This window comes from Zosterops lateralis (assembly GCF_965231275.1).
Source record: "Zosterops lateralis genome assembly, chromosome: 7".
Classification (NCBI taxonomy): domain Eukaryota; kingdom Metazoa; phylum Chordata; class Aves; order Passeriformes; family Zosteropidae; genus Zosterops; species Zosterops lateralis.
In genome coordinates this window covers 32,957,683-32,975,512 of record NC_139767.1, presented here as the reverse complement: position 1 = coordinate 32,975,512, position 17,830 = coordinate 32,957,683, and positions in this window count along the sequence as shown.

Here is a 17,830-nt window from a genome sequence, read left to right as displayed (position 1 = left end):
AAATGGAGTGTTTGTTTTTTCTGCCCCCTGGCTGTTTGAAGATACTGACAGTAGAAAAAAAATGGACTTTTTAAAGCTGTCTCTGTTTTTAGTACAGAAGGGCAATGTAGGATTTTTATCCCAAAGTGTGCAGAAGTAAAAGAGATATTAGGATGCTGCAGTCCTGCTCTTGCTCATCAAAGAAGAGTTTTGGAATGTGATGCCATCCTCTGCCTCCAGCATCCAACCTTGTACCTAAGGAATCACTCACCCTTCACTGAGGATCAGTTAGATATAAGAAGTGGAGGATAAAGGAAAGCAGTCACAGGATATAGCACATACTAGGAAGTTAAAGTGTGAAGACACTACTTACTTTGCCCATAATTTTCCATACCTATAGGTGGAAAACCAATAAAAGGGGCTTTTTGTCACAATGCTGTATTATGTTGTATTTATTGTTTTTTTCCAGCCTAAAGTGCTTTGTGTGTAAGATTAAAAAGCTGCAAGTCTCAGGCCATCTGGCCAACCAAATGGATTTCATGTACAGGATCACTGCCAGATGTATGCCAGTTGTAAGTTTAATTTTTGAACATATAAAGTGCCTGGGGCTCTGTCTGTTATTCAGAGGAAATCATGTTCCAGTTTTCCAAAAGAATCCAGATACAGCTCAAGTCTAGGACTGTGGTCCATTCTCCTTCACCTGGTTTAAGGGCATATTCTTCATTTTTCATAAAAAGAAAACGATGTCAGGAGAATTTTGGAGATATCTTTTGTGTTAGATATATTTGATCACATCTGTCTGACCTTATGGAATGGTAGGAAACACAGCAATAAGTTTTCTTAAGGAGTTTCACTGAAATTGTCCAATTAAGAGGTAAAATTCAGTACTTTAGACTAATTTGCACTTCTATTTATTTGTGATCAACTTGGAGAATTAATGTTTTCAAGTATATAATAGCTTATGATACCTTAAAAGTAATATTTAATTGATTTGATTTATTTTAAATTGGGAACTAATGGAAGATGAGATATATTTTTAGCTTTACAAACTCTAAGAAGAATAACATGCATTTAATTTTTTATTTTGCAGATGTTGTCACATAAGAAAATCTGTAGCATGCCTGGGATAGATATTGTGAAAATTAGGAAAGGTCTGAGCACAGATAGCTCTGGGCTTTGCAAAAAGTTCTTGAAGATTTTGTTCAAAACACACCAGTCAAAATCCAGAGCAGAACAAGATTTGAGAGGTGGAAGACAGTGATTTGTGGGTCTGGCTCTCCTCCTGCCCACATAAGTGTATTTCTTCACAGCTGAAATCCTGAATTACTTGTATTACTTTCTCCTAAGCAGACCTGAAGGCCCAATGAATCAGAGATAAATGTTTGGAGAGGGAAGACTGACTTATTTGTCAGGGCACAGTTATTCTTTGCTGCAAGGTGAAAGCTGGTGAAAGCCAAACACCCACAGCACCAGGGGCTGCTGTAGGGAGTCTCAGGGCCTTTGAGAGGCACCAGACTTGGGACAGCCCAGTGCACCACTCTGGCTGGGTTTGGCAATTTTCATCACAGCCCAGTCAAAATATATGAGGGCAAAAAAAGGTTCAAATATTTGGTAGAGTGGTGGCCACACTCTGCCAAGAAGAGGAGCCTACAACAGGAATTTCTTTGCAAATGTCTCTAAATCTAAAATTAAATCTCAGTCTTCCCAAGAAAGGGCTGCATTAGCTTTGAAATCAGCAGGTCTAATTGCAATCATGCTCCTGGAGATTGATGAGAAGCTTTGGTGAGCAGTTTAGGTTATCCTGTTGAAAGGGCTCCATGACTTTTTGCATGCACCTTTCCAATGAAGGGCCATAAAAGAAAATCTGGCACTGTTATTTGTAGTCTATTTTATTCCTAAAAGTAATTTTTCCTGTGATGTGAGCCCCTTTTTTTTCTCCCACAGACTCATTTAGGGGGTGGGAATCAGAGGAACCAAACAAATAGCAGATTTCATAAAGTAAGGAACAGCAAATTGAGCAAAAGGAGGATTATGAGGACTAAATCTTTTGTTCAAAGAGTGATTAAAAAGCATTAAGTTGGATGAAGTCAATCTAGAGCTTAACTGAATGAACCTTCTGCTCTGTTTTTCTTCTGTTTGGTTTTACATGTATTAAGAAATTAAAGGAGTGGGAGAGACCTCTTGAGGATTGCTGAGGCTGGGGCTTTTTAGAAAATAGCAGTTGAGCAAAATCAGTTGGATGTAAGCTCTGTTTCCTGGTTTCCAGGCAATGTAAATTGTCCTGGCCAGCTGTGTCCAAGAGCAGCAAGAATAAGGTCAGGCTCCTTTCCAGCAGAGGACTTAATTCACACCCAAATGTGTGTGCTGTGGGGATTCCTCCAGGCAATGAAATTCTGAGATTTGTGTCTTCCTCTCACCATGGCTTAAGTGAAAACTGTTCCCTGCCCAAAAGCAAATACAGCTGCAGCCCATTGCTGAAATAGGGAAGACATCAGGGTAATTGCTATTTGCTGTACATTCAGAATACTTTTTAAAATTTTTCCTTTTTTGTGGATTTAAGATTAAATCTGCACAAGATGAGAGCATCCAGCTTTCGGGGTAGTTTGCTTCAAAAAAGGGTGCATTTTGAGAAGCACAGCTCCCTTGCAGGAAAGAGCAAAAGTATGAAGTAGGAGTTGTCAGTGGATGCTGTACTGCAGCCATGGATGTTCATCAAAAGAGACTAAAAGCAACAAATAGTCAGATTTCTGTACTCTGCTCATGTGTGGCCTTTGGAAAGCTCTGAGCCTTGTTTCCACACTGTGCTTGTACAGAAAGATCAAGGGTGGGGACAGAGTGCAGCTGTAGACATAAGCAAAGTTGGTATATTTGTTTTTTCATAGTGTTTCTGTATTTACAGACTTAATTGTCCTCCCCTTAGTCTGGTTTTAAGTGAATTGCTGGTCTGATTTAAAGCTGATTGCTAATTTCAAAATCATCTGTCTCCAGCCATTTTCCATCATGGACTCTTTGGTCTGTACATTTTTGTGTCATCCCAGTTTGGCCTGACAACATTTCCTTGATCTGAAATATTTTTATTTCTGGTCTTTGATGTCCTAATGATCATGGCAATTTCCATCTTCACTTCTGGGAAATGCTGCTCTTGGACAGCAGCTGTGTCCCATTGCTCTGCAATGTGGAGTGACAGCTCATAACAGAGCAATGCAAAACTCTCCCAGTGCCAGCAACATTAAACTGAGTTGTGCTGGGCAAAAAAAAATTACCCTGAAGCCTTTTGCTCCCCTTGGATCTTACTTTCTCCCTTGATTCACACTTCTCTTTCTAATGAAGACCAGAAGAAGGGCTGTTCCCCAGGAGGCACTTCCTTCCAACAGATTTTTTTTTTTTTTTTTTTTTTTTTTTTTTTTTTTTTTTTTTTTTTTTTTTTTTTTTTTTTTTTTTTTTTTTTTTTTTTTACTGTTCTATCACCTTTCTTATTCTCTGACTATGTGAAAACATATCCTTCTTCCCCAGAGTGAGCTAACAAGTGCTCTAGTGGCACAAGTCTAGGGCAGGAGGTACTGAATTCTCAGTCTGGTACTGCCCAGAGACTGAGCTTAGTTCTTGCACAACTCAGGGCCTGACTGTCTTCTCTCCCCTCTTCTTCCCCTCTGACCATTCTCTGAACCTTCCCCCAAAAATCACTATTATTCCCATGGAAATTTGCTTAATCAATCAGCTAACAAAGAGTTCCATGTGGTTCTAGCCAAGAAAGTTAAAAAACTGAAAAAGGACTTGGAGAAGTCTGTTAACTCCAACCATAGAGGATACACATATTTTTGTAGGCTTTTTTCCTTTTCTCTCAAGTACAGTGAATTATCATGGAATCATAATGTCCTCCCAGGATTGCTTTTCCAAGGGATGATGATGTATAAATCATGAAAACTAGACATGGAAAATATTGAGCAGGTCTCCTGGTCCAGCCATCTGCCAGGAGAAGATTGTTCCCTGCAGAATTTTCCCCATTGCTCTGCTGTAGCAAAGTACCACAGAGATGCTTTATCTGCAAAACAGCTCCACGCCTATTTATAGTCCTGCAGAACTCATTATCTTTAGTTACAGAGAAATTATTTTACTCCCCTGTTACAGAATAGAGTCCTTCTGTCCATAGCATTGCATGTTTGCCCACATCCCCAAAACCACAAGTATAAAACTTCACATGGGCTTGCAGTTTGATAATTAAATCAGAAATACATCTTATCCTCTGCCACCATGTAAACTTCCCTTGCATAACACATTGATAAACAACCAGCTACCACTTGATTACTCCCCCGTGAATAATAGGCAGCTCAGCAAAATGTTCCTGTGAGTTTGAAGCAGAGAAGGAGCATTTCATTACCAGATCCTCTCCCTCTTTGCCAGAAGCTACCAAACAATAAAATGGAAAGGAGAGCTATAGCTTGTGACATCTGTCAGTGTAAGTAGCCTTTGGTTCAACCTGGGCCGTTATAAATATTATATTTGAAGTATTAGCAAGAGCAGATTGGATTGCAGCAGGTCCAGAATGAGGCAGCCTGAAGGCTGGCAATAAAACTGGAAGAAATGAAATGCTTTGGCATAGGTATCTCCTGCTTTGCATTGTAAAAGGAATGAAGAGGAAAGAGGGAAACCTTTCAGTCTGGTTCAGCTCATCTGGAACATTTATTTAGAAAGGCCATTTTTGCCACCCTGCCAAATATGGACCATGCCTGCCTGGGCAAACAGACACAGACAGCATCCTCACAACATCTGTTTAATTGCCCTCAGCACCCTTCTGTGCTTTTCTGGATGTATTGCTCTATGTTTAGGTATGTTTACATCATCACTGGATGTGGGCTCAGCCCTCACTTCAGGCCAGAGCTGGGAGTGCAGGTTCAATTTGCCCAGGCTTCAAGGGTAAACCCAGTCACACTCTGAGAGACAGAGCTGGGAGACATTCTATGAAAATATATTTACTAACTCCTCTTGGTTTCACACAGTGTGAGCTCCTCAATTGCCATTTCGTTTTTGCTCTCATATTTAGAGATAGGAACGATTTTAGAAATCTGGCTCAAGTCTTTGGATCTTGGTCCCCCACCTGTATTATGGAGAGAAAATTATTTCTCTTGCCTAAAATTTTGAGAAGATAAGAAACTTCTGGCCAAGGCCATGAGTGCCCCAACTAAACACCAAAATTCATTATGTACATTGAAATCCTTCAAGCGAAAAAAGAAAATCAAAGGAGTGTGAATTCCATTCTGTTACTTTAATTTTAGGTGTTACTTGTAAACAAAACTTTTTAGCAAAAAGTTTAATTATTTAGGTTCATAGTGTTACTTTAAAAAAAGAAAAATCCTTTAACATTTTTCCTCCAGCAATGAGACAACAGAGCGGGTAAAAGTTATTGAAGTCATGGACATTTCCACACCACTGAATAAACCCTCTGCCTTGGAGTACATGGGGGATTAGGAAAGCAAGATGCCAGAAATTGGCCCAGACTATATTTCCCTAGAGGCATAGAGAGATATTGAGGGAAATCACTACCAGTCCACTACATGTGATTAAGAAATTGGGATTTTTTTTTTCTCATTTTAAGAATGCAACAGACTGGATGGGAGCCACCAGAGAAAGCTGATGGCAAGAATGGAGAGAAATCATTCCAGTCAATACTTCAGAAGTGTGGACTTGCATTGTTTGCTCCACAACATTTTCATTATAGTGGAAATGCTCATCTAAAGGAGAATTGACTTAATCATCTTAGGCAGAAAGATGGTATGAACAAATATTGGCTGATGAGAAGCTCAACATGACTCAGCAATGAGCATTTCCAGCCCAGGAAGCCAACAGAGCAAGGAGATTCTGCTCCTCTGTCCTGCTCTCTAGACACCCCATCTGGAGCTCTGCATCCAGCTCTGGGGCTCCCAATACAAAAGAGGCACAAAATCTCTTGGAACAAGTCCAGGGAAGAGCCAGGAAGATGCTCTGAGAGCTGGAGCCTCTCTGCTCTGGAGACACACTGAGAGACTTGGGGTTGTTTAGCCTGGAGAAATGGCTCCAGGGAGACTTCAGAGCCCCTTCCAGTATTTAACAGGGCTCCAAGAGAGGGACTTTGGACAAGGACATGGAGTGACAGGACAAGCTTTAAATGACTTTAAACTGAAAGAGGGCAGGGTTAGATTAGATAGTATGGAGAAATTCTTTCTTGTGAGGCTGTTGAGGCCCTGGCACAGGCTACCCAGAGAAGCTGTGGATGCTCCAACCCTGGAAGTGTCCAAGGCTAGGCTGGACAGGGATTTTTGCCGCCTGGCCTAGTGGAAGGTGTCCCTGCCCCTGGCAGGGAGTTGGAATTGAATGATCTTTATGGTCCCTTTGAACCCAAACTATTCTACAAATCTATGAAGTGTATCTTTAATCACCCTCTTGTTACTCTTTGGAAGGACTTTCCTCCCATTTCAAGTTGAAGATTGGCCTAAACTGAAGAGCACTTGGCACAAAAAGGCACTTGAAGTTTTCTGCTTAAGGACATGCAGTTGCACAGGCTCTTTGAGCAGCTTTAAATAGGTGCCGTGAAGGGCCAGTGGAGAGGCTGCATTATCATCAGCTTTCACCTGAGGGCAAACCAAAACACTCTGGCTGACCTTAGATGGATCAGAAACACTGGCTATCAAGCAGATGGCTGTAAAATATCCCTGAGTGCTCAGCTGCTGTTAACCACTTCTGGTGTCGTGCCTGCCTTACAAAGCATACCAAGGCTGAGCTCTGTTTGTGGGACTACGACAGGACAAACCAGTCCCATGCCCTACACTGCAATTATCAATGCCCATCCAAGGACTGGGGATTATTTTTCATCACCACCCTGACTCTTCTGGGCTGTCATTTTGCTGTTTTGAAACAGCTCAATCGTGACCCGTGTGGGTGCCAGCAAATGACCCCCTCAGAGGTGTGTCCTGCACCTCTGTAAGAGCAGGGTGACATCCCATCTTCTCAGGTGACACAAATGTGTGGTGTGACATTTCCCTGCCCTGCCTGCTGCCGTAGCTTGATGGGCTCTTGCCCAAAAAGGTGGGGCCATGAGCAACCTGCACTTGAGCACCATCCTGCTGGGATGTTGTCCTGTGCCAAGAAAACACGTCTAGCCACACAGCCTCTTGCTGTCCCTTTGCTACAGATAGCTCTTATTTGGGGACATATTTGTGTCCCCTGAGCAGTGCAGGGTGTGTACAGTCCTTTCCTTCCCCTGACTTCTCCTTTCACACTCAATACTGCAATTTGTGCCTTGGCTCCCTTCCTAATGACTGTATTATTAGCTCTATTTTCATCTGCTCTCAGCTCTTTATTTCGCAGAGAATTATTTTGGCTGCTCTACATACCACAAATTGAGTAGCTGAACCAAGTCCACAAGCCCTAACAGAGAAAGCACGTGGAGCAGGGCTCTGTAGGACCACCATCACTGTCACCCTCACATGTGCCACTGCTCCTGCCCAGGCCAGCATCCCGAGTGCCACCCTGCTGTGCCTCTGAACATGGCACAGTGAAGAGCAGGGTGACCATATGGCCTGGGGCAGCTGGGCCACCTGAGTCTCCATTTGTGACACCTAGTTTGTGCTTCCTAAGGCACAGAAGGTGTTTAATATGTTATCTGTCACTTTAGGGGTTATTCCAGCCTTAATTACCAAGCGGAAGCGGTGCACAAAAGCTGTCCTCTTGAATGTGCTCCCTGCAGGAACAGAGGCTTGGTCCCTCACTCAGAGTGCTTTTCCATTTGTGACCAGGACATCTGAGCAAAGCAGCATTCCAGGTGGCTGGTCCTGCTGTTTGCCATCTCCCCATTCTCCCCTCAGCAGCATTCCAGGTGGCTGGTTTGTCATCTCTCCCCATTGTCCCCTCAGCAACCTATCAGCTCTGTGGGCTTTGGGTACAGCTGATGGAAATGTGAGTTGTAAAGGTGTGGGAGAAGTGTACAAAGCCCTCAGTGGGTTTGTGGAGGGGAAAAGGTCCAGTTTTCTCCTGGTCTTCTGTCAGCCTCAGGCCACAGAGTTCTCTTATTTAGGTATGAAGTGGACAGAGTTATCCTGAGCTCACTTCTCACAGACTGGGTTTTGGAAAGGCCTTGTTTATACGTGTGGGTTCCCAAAATATGTCTCTGGAGATCCCTCACTGTGACCAGCACCAGGTATGAGCTCTGCAGCCTGCAAATGCATAGGAGCTTGCTGCTTCCTACTGCCCACCAGCAGCTACAATGGGAATTTCCATCTGCTCTGTGCAGATTGCGTCTGGATGGAGAGAATGAACTGAGGAACGCAGAACTTCTGCTATCCTGGGACCAAAGGCTTCTCAAAAGTTCTATTTCCTTCTGGCTTGCTGGAAATTTTTGAGGGAAAAAGGGAAGGAAGTGTATTAGGAGATTCTCCAAAACCAAACAAAACAGAAACACCTCGTTGCCTGGGGAGAAGCAAGGATGAGCTGGGTGGATAGAAGCAGAAATTATCTTTATTTAGTTCTTCTCTTCCCACTAAATAAAGCCAAAAGCTGGAAAAATTAAACAACAGTTTTGGAAGAGGAAGGAGCTCAGGTTATGTGTGTGTTGTTACAAGAAACTATCACCTTAAAAGAGTTTTCTATATAATTTTACCCCCGTCCCAGGCAATCCATTGTTTTAGTAGCAAACTGGGATTGCTGGTAGACAATAGACCACTTTCCAGCAGAAAGAACTCTGTGAAAGCTGCACACAGTTTTTAATGTTTAATGACACAAAATCAATTGGAAGTGGTTGCTGACTTCCACAATCAATTTTAGGAGATCTCTCAGAGAGCTGGAGAAAGTGGGAGAGTTTCCATTAGCCCTGGAAATCTCATCAGCAATAGGAAAATGGTGATAAACAACCCTGCACTCCAATAAACGTATTAATAAACTTGTCCTCACTCATTTCTCATGTCTCTGTAAGAGGATAGAGTTTTGTCACCAGGAAGGTCACATTTTGGTCTCAATTCCATTCCATCTGTTTGTGCAAATAAAGCACAAACACTCAAACATCCCAGTGGTTGTGAGTGCCTTGAGAGAGCCATGGCTCACATGAGCTGTCCTGGGTGTAGGAATATCTGAGGGGCAGGAATCAGAGAGGGTTAATTCCCCTTCCTCTTGGCTCTGCCCCACTGTGAAAGGCACCTTTGCCAAAACAAAGTGTGAGAAGATTCTGCCCTCTAGATGAGTGGGAAGGGGCTCCATGGGGAAACATGGAGCTCCCAGTCCTGGGTGGAGCCAAATTCCCCCAAACACTGGTGGGTGGCCACACTCAAGGGCTGTTTGGTCAATGAGAAGGTTCCTGCTGATTTTGATGGGCTTTATGCTGTTTGCCAAAGTTAATGTTGCATGGCATGAAGTGCCCCTTTTTCTGCCCTTGTTTTGCTCAGACTGGGGGAGTGTGATGCCTCCTGCTAGCTGGAATCTGGGGGGCTGGGGAGGAAAAGGTTATTTTTTTGTGTTTTTAAAGAACACCAGGACTAGGCACAGTTAGGAACAGCCCTGACTTAATCTCAGTGCAAAACAAGAGGCTGTTTTCATGTGTTGCAGGTTTGCCCCAGGACTCCAGCTGAGTGAAGTCAAGGCAGGGTTTGTAATGCACAATTTAATCAGTGAATTTGTAGATCTCAAAAGGCGTGCTTAATTTAATATTGTTTCTAATGGCTATTGTCTTCATGCTTGCCTGTTTCCCCGGTGTTTTTCCCTTTTGTAATTACTTGAATGGGCATTTCCAGGTGCACTGCATATATTAGCAAGCATTTTCATTTTAGTAATGAGTGAGATGCTTTCAGTGTTTATTTCTTCATTGCCCTAATACTTACTTTATTAAAGATCCTGATTCTTCTAAAGGAGAAAAATAAGCATTTACCACTCCTTTCTACCTCATTTACCTCTTCTACCTTATGATCCCCTCAATAAAAGAGGATTTAAATTACTTATTGGCCAGGCTTAGACCAGATTTACACTATCAGAGAAAAATAAAGCAGAAAGGAGATGCTTGGTCAGTCATAGAATGGTTTGGGTTTGAAGGAACTTTCAAGATCATCTCATTCCAAGGCCCTGCCATGGGCAGGGACATCTTCAAATATTCCAGGTTGCTCAGGGTCCCATCCAACTTGGTCTCAAATGCTTAATGCCTCTCCTTACCCCTTATTGGGATGAGAACTGAGCACTTGCTGAACTCAAAGCCATTCCCCTGAATATCAGGACTTCAGAGCTGTTTCAAGCTCTGTAAAGGGCATCTGCAGTGCCCTTTTCCTGGCCTCATTATCATCATTTAGGGTTAATGTGCATTTCTGCACTCCTTGTGTGCAGCCTGGGAATTCAAGGGGTGCAGGAGACCGAGCCTTGCCTGGCCACCCCAGGCTGCTGATTAAAGCTGCAGCAGGACTCCAGCATCAGCTGACAGCCTTCACCCAGCACTGAGCAGCATTTATTATACATGCACAACAGCCCTTTGCCACATGCTAGTCTAATTTCCAGATTAGCTGTTTATTAGCATTATTACAAACATGGCTCTTCATCTTCTATTAAATGGCACTGCAGCCGCCGCGCTCCCGCACGAAGCCTGTGAGGAAGCACTTGCTTCACTAAATTACCCTGCAAATGTCAAACTTGCTCTGTGTTATTAGCTGTACATCTTACATCCTCTTTATTAGGATTTTGTGTCTTAAGGGTGCCCCATGGCGTATGGGTTTTTTTAAAATACAAACTGGTGTCATTTTTGCTGTTTAAAAGAACGTTTAATTAAACTGGATTCGTCACTTGCATGGGGGAAGTTAAAGGAAATCTAAATAGAAGGCAAATGATTACATGTTATTAAGCAGAGTGACTGCTCCAGAGCCCAAACTCTTTCAACACAACATCAAACTAAACTTATTTCATGTGCACAGGTTAGCTCTGGCCTGCTAGGGCATCATATTTTGGGAGCAGAAGAATGGTCATGGGCACTGAACAGCTTTTAACAAAATGTGTGTTTCAGGGTGGAAACCTTGCTTAAGTTAGACTTAAATATGCTAATGACAGAAATCAAAGCTTCACACTGATTCTGGGTAACCTTTTAAAAATTACCATTTCTATAGTGTCAGATGCAAATGAGAAGATCATCTTTGTTTATTATTTCACTAGCTGTAAATTAACAAGGCGCCCCAATGCGTGTAAAAATAAAATTGGAAGTATTTTTTGGGCTTGAGTCGTTGGTCACATCATGGCTTTTTAATGTTCTTTAGGAAAACAAAAGGAATTATAATTAGAACTCCATTACACAATTTCCTATTCCCTACTCCTTTTATGTTAACGCTGTTGGTACAATTAGATTTTTTTAAGGCGCCCACTCACCAAATTTCCTTTCCAGGCATTCTAAGCTTGTTTTTTTGAATGTCTGCTGTTCTCCAAGTCCATTCCTAAAACTCACCGTGGCTGTGAGCCTACAAAGCTTTGTTCCCAGCTGCTTTGGTGGTCTTGACCATCCTCTGGAGAAAGGCCAAGTGCTCAGGTGTGCACAACTGCATGGCCCTTGCTGAGTGTCCAGCCCTCTTCCCCCTGGGCACAAAGATGTCCAATGACCAGAATAAACACCTATGTCCTAAAAATGGTAATTTAACCCCTCTGCTCAGCATTCCCCATGGTGGGTGTGGGCAGCTCTGCTCACTGTCCTCAGTGCTCCTGGCATGGCCCCAGAGAACCTTGCTCACAGCAGCTACAGCCTGAGCTGGGCTCCTCCCAGGGCTTGGGCTGCAAGTGCTGCCTCAGAGCATGTCCCTGGTTAATAAACAGAGCAGTTTTTGTCTGTGTGTTAGGCCAGACATGTCCCCCTACCTCTATCTAGGTCAGCAAAAGCCTTGGGAAGCACAGGGAGGAAAAAAAAAAAAAAAAAAAAAAAGAGAGACTTTCCTATTTTTAGGTTGTTTTAGTTGCTTCTTTTCATGTTTTCATAATAGCTGAGAGGAAACTCGTCCCTGAGAGTGCCACTTCCCCTCTCACACCTGTTGTGGGAAGACCTGGAATTCTCAGCCTCTCCTGCACCACAGCCCAGTCACAGCATCAGCTTTTTGTTGCTCCTGTGGTTCTCTCTCAAGCTCATAATTCTTGTCTCCTCTGTATGTTTCTTTTTATGTCTGCAAAAGAAACTGACCCACTCCATGCATTATCACTGGGATCATCCTGCCACTTATCCATGAAAAACTGAATTACAGCAAGAAAATTGAAACAAATGAAGCATCCTTGGAACACAAATGGGAGTGTGGTTGTCCAGAGGTTGAGCTTCCAACTTCTGGGCTTTGAAACTGACTCTTAAATGGAGACTCTGTTTGTTTTTGTTTATTAACACAATCTCCCCTTGGGGCACACCAGTATGGCTGTGTCTCTGGGGTGAGCTGGAGCCAATCTAATCAATGCAGGGATGTAATTAACGATGTTGGAAGGGTTGCTGTGGACAGATGGGAGCTGAAAAGGCTGAGCCTGTTGTGAGACAGACTTTTATGTGTATTGGCCTGGGAGTCCAAAGCAATGTGTGATGAATGACCTTACACAGGGATAAGCCATTTGAACACTAAACCATGGCATCTGTGGCCCTTCCTTGCACACAGGGCAGTTGTACCCTCTCCATAAATCATCCCAGAATGAGGTTTCCCTCAGTAATACAGGTTAACCTTTCCTGCTGTAGTGGTTAGCTGCCCAAGAGTTCAAATCTGCTGCTCAGCCCACTTGGCCTGAGGTTCACCTGCAAGGTAAGAAACTCCAGATTTCTTTGGCCATCATCCTTTGCCTTCCAGCAGAGCCCAGTTTCTTCCTTAGGGTAAGTGCTGTCTTCAGGCACAGCCTCAGAACCTCTGCAAGGCAAGAGGAAGAGTAGCCAGGACCTGTAGGACACAAAAATATTTTAAAGACTGTGCTGAAAACCTTGTCTCTGGCAGAGTACAAGATTTTAGTTGTACTTTTTTTCAATCCTGTTTTTTTACCCTCCCAGACCATTACCTGGTGCAGCATTACAGCAGCCCATGAGTACCTGAGTATTTATCTCACAGTTTGCCCTCTGCCCTGGCAGCACATCCATCTGAGCAGCACTTCACCTCACATATTTCTGGAAAGATCCCAGCCCCAGTAATAGCTCCTGATGGAAATATTCTGTGTCTGCTGACTCTCAAGATTTATCAGGCTTTTTTTTCAGAAAGCTATAATTTCAGGCACTCTTAGCACCTGCTCAACGTGGCAAAATCCAGGAGTCCCTGGTTTTTTACACACGTAGAGCAAAAAGCCTTTTATTCAGAATTTAAGAGCATTACACTAATGCACCACTGCCTGTGTCTTCCCTGGGATTTAATGCAGGATATCAGAGCTCATGCTCCTGTGGGCTGTGCAAGCACTGCTTTCAGTGGCCTAATGCCAGTTATTGTTAGGAAAAAGGGGTTTAGTGTGTCAAATGGGTAACAACACTTCTGTGTCACAATGTATTTTATAGCACTTCCAGTGGTGGTTGTTTCAGCATGGGCTACAACAAGCTCTAAATGGTTGGACTATCATGATTATTTATTTAGTATTTCTCCAGCTGTGGTCACCGGTATGGACCCAGCAGTGACTGTCCTATGCATCCCATATGTACAGGGCAAGCACATGGGATAATTTGCCTCAGTAAACTTGCACCTGTTTCAGCTCAGGGATGTCCTGCACTGGACACTGGGTGATCCTCCCCAAAACACTTCTCATCCACTACATTCATGTCTTCTTTTGAACCCAGGTAAAAGTTTAACATCTGTTCCTCTTCTGGAAGTCCCAGAGGTCATCCAGCTGCCATGGCTCAACTCATCTTTCAGGATTTCTAGGTCTGAGCAACAGCATCCATGGGGCAACTGTTGTCAACAAACTCACCCACGATCACTGATCCAAATTTGGATCAAATCCTTACAATCCTCTTCTCTAAACAATGCTCTGTTCTTCACATTGAAATAAAAATTGTTATTTATACAACAGATGCACCCAAAACACCCTCCAAGATGAAGACTAAATTGTGGTAGGCACTATTAAAAAAAAAAAAAAGCAGCAATCCCCCAAAGACCTATTTAATAAGAGACTGATATTTTAGTTCTCCTGGGAAGACTGGTCACAGTGAATGTTTAAAATCTATTCAGGGAAAGTCGTTGGGCTTTCACTCCTTGCAGCTCTTGATGGCACACAGAAAGCACTAAACACAAAAGCTGTGTGCGACTTTGCAACTCCAGCCTCAGGTAGAAAATCTGTGCAGGTCTTGCCAGGTACATCCAAGGACTCCTAAGCAGAAATTTCTCCCCGAATCAGGAAAATGGTGTGCCAGGCATTTCTCTTCACTTAGAACACCCACCCCAGAGTGGAAATGTGATCACAACAGGTTCCACAGAGAGGAGCCATCCCAAACCCTTGCAGAAAAGTGTATTTCTGACTGTCTGCTGCTGCACTGTCTTTATGGATGTGCCCAAAACCATTGCTTTTAGAGCAGTCCTGGTCCCAGGCTTGCCTCGGTGCACTTTGAAGCAGTTTGTTCTAAGCCAGTCATGTTCACTGTCCTAATCTGACATGAAGCCTGATGGAAAAACCTGTGATCGATTATAGCAGCGGGACAAAGAGATATGAGAGGAAAGCAATGCAAAAGAACAGATATCAATCACTGGCTCACAACGAGCCCAAAGAAGGTAGCTGGTGATATTCCTGAATTTGAAGGCAGTGTAGCACATCTTTCTGCTGTTGTAGGTAAACACTCCCAGCTGCAGACTGTTTGTCTTACAGACAGACCGATTTGGTAAGAAAAGTGGATTTTGAAGTATGGATTTTGTTGGAAGGGGACAAAATAAACTATTGGTTTGTTACCTTGAAAATGGTGTAGCATGTAATGGGTGTTTGCAGCAGTTTCACAGCTGCTTATTACTCTTCGTTTTAAGCTTCTGGGTGTTGAGGGATTTTTGTTTAGATTTACACTTTTTAATTGATTGAATGTGAAATATATGATGGAACAAATTTGTATTGAATAAGAAATAGCAGACACAATCAACAAACTTTAATGTTGAGTTAGCTTTTTTTCTCAGTGCTGGACAAGATCATACTTCAAAGCAAATTAAAAATGTGAAGCCAAATCCTGATTGCAATGCAGGCAACAGAAATCTTCCTGTCAGCCTCAATAAAAGCAGGTGTAAGTTTTCAGTATTAGTCCAGTCCATCCAATTCACATGTCTTTCTGTCTTTATCTAATCTAATACATGGTTGTGAGATAAATTACAGAAGGGTATGATAAATTGCATTGCTATTCATTTTTGGCAAGATCACCTATACACTGGCCACTAATTCATCTCCGCCAGGATCCACTGTAACACACGGGATCCTTGAAACAGCCTCCAAAGACTGTCATTTCATTTTCTTTTAAGGAAACAAAGAGATTATATCTGCTGGCAAATAGCCTACTTACTCTCACCAAAATAAATGATACCTCGCTGTGACCTCTGTAAAATCATGGTTATAAAAGTATCAAAAGGTATTTATAGCATTAAGAGTCACGAAGATATTAGGTCCCTCTATTCTGTTTGAGTAGAAAACTGTGATATGTTTTAGACTGAGGGATTTCAAAATGGGAAAGGATGACATAGTTTAGATTTAGGGATTTCAAAGAGTGTTTATTGTATTTAATTTTGTTTTCATTGGGTTTTGGTGTTCTTTGTCCAGATAATATAAACAAAACACACAACATTGGGTAAGAAATCTACAATACAATATAACAATTTTATTCAGGTCCTGTTTTAGAGCTGTTCACCACTCTTGAACAAAGCACCATCCTGATTCACACCAGCACCACACACTCACACGTCTCTGTTGGGTACCATTCACATCCATCTGTGAGTTCCAACAGCAATTTGTTTCCCATTAAACAAAAAAGGGGAAACATCTTCTTTCCCCTTAGACCCAGCAGATCCATCCCTGCCTTCCACACCAGGACACTGCCACACAGAGCTGCTGCCAAGCCCATCCATGGTAGACACCCTTCGTCCCACCACCAGCGTGAGCTTCACCCTGAGCCAACCCCATGTGCCAGCCCAATGTCCCACCACTCTCCTGCCAAGGAAGAGGGAAAGCTGATTACAATTTTGGCTGGAGACTTGTCAGTGCCTGTGCCCCTGCTCAGTACCAGCCCAGGAAATTGTTTTCTGCTCCTCAGCATTTGACTGCCAACTTCCTCCCCATCATCCTGCCACAAATCACTGGGAAACGGTGCCGTGGACAATCCAACAGCTGCTGAATTTCACCCAGGAGACCACTTACCACTGAGGTGCAGCAAAGTGATTTTGCATATCAAGATTTTAAAGAAATTTAGGGCATTGTGAGATGAAGGGCTTTATTGATGTGAAAAGAAAATTATCATATTTACTTCAGAATCCGTTATCCACACCTGGAAACTGCACTTAAAAACAGAGCATGTATTGGAGGAAGACGTGAAAACCTGGCCTGGTGAGAGGTAAAATTTTCTTGATTATTTCAGGGAGATGAAGGCTTCATCCTGCACTATTTAGGAACTGTTGAGGCATAATGGCTACGTCCAGCTAATTGGATGCATCACTATAGGCACTTGAGTAATGTGATAGACAGATGCATTCAGCTAGAGAGATATCCCTTGGTGCAGAGAGCTGAAGTCAATTAGGGAGTTAAATTGTGAAAGATTTGACCTGATGTCATTTGTATCTCGAGTCATAATTAACACTTAAAGTTCAACTCTATAGCAATTTCCTTTTAATAACACTTAAAACCTATATAGAGCTGAAAGAATTGCGCAGACGTGATGAAGGATGACTCGAGTGCACGCCTGAATTTCTGCATCAGTAATTAATCCTCAAAACACCTTTGTGAGGCTTATGGGGAGAATCATTTCTCTCCAGTTTCTCCTTTGAAGAGAAGCAGGGTTTACCCAATGGCTCCCCAAAGTCTCTGGCACCTGGAGATAAGGACAGAAGCTCTTTCAGGTGCTAAACCAGCAAAGACTCAGCTCAGCCCAGCTCCCGTCTTTTTGTCTTGCTGAATTTTTTAATTTTACCACAATCTTTAGAAATATCATGGACAAATTACTTGTCAAATGGCCTGGGCTTTCCAATTAAAATCTGTGCAAATGCAGAACCTAAAAAATCTGTCACAAACACAGCTTCTGCCTCAAAGGTTTTCATATGGATGAAATATGAATCTCACTGGGGGAAGAAACACTCTCTGAGAGTGAGACCTTGTAAGATGGGATTCAGCTCGCTGCAGATTTTTATGGTCAAGTTATAACTGCCCGTAAAGCAGGGGCAAAATGGAAGTGCTGACAAAACTTTTAAACTGCAACAGTGGAAATGGCGCCGCAATAATTTATAATCTACAGGCAGCTTTGGATTTATTATCACAATGACAAATGCACTGTCATTGTTAATAGGATATTTCCCAGCAAGGACTTCTTGTTATGCAAGCCAGGTTCACTATGTCATGCAGCATGATAGCAATAAAGTCTACAAGAATTTGTAATGAACTTCAATTACTAATAGATTATGGTTAATGGGAAATATGTGCAGTAAAGATATGGGTTTTTATATGCACCTTCTGGTACTCTACAAGGCAATGATTTATGCTACAATTTCTGTTAACATTCTCCAGTATGAAAAAAAAAAGCCCAAATTGGTGGAAAGCCACTCCATCCATAACAAATATTTAAGATAATTTTGCACATCATGTAAATGAAGATGTAAAATTAGATATTAATCCATTTCATTTTAGCATTTGTATTTTTATTAAAAATGAAGACTCTGCCCTACTGTGTAATGACATTAAAAATCCTATCATGGGCTGCAAGCAT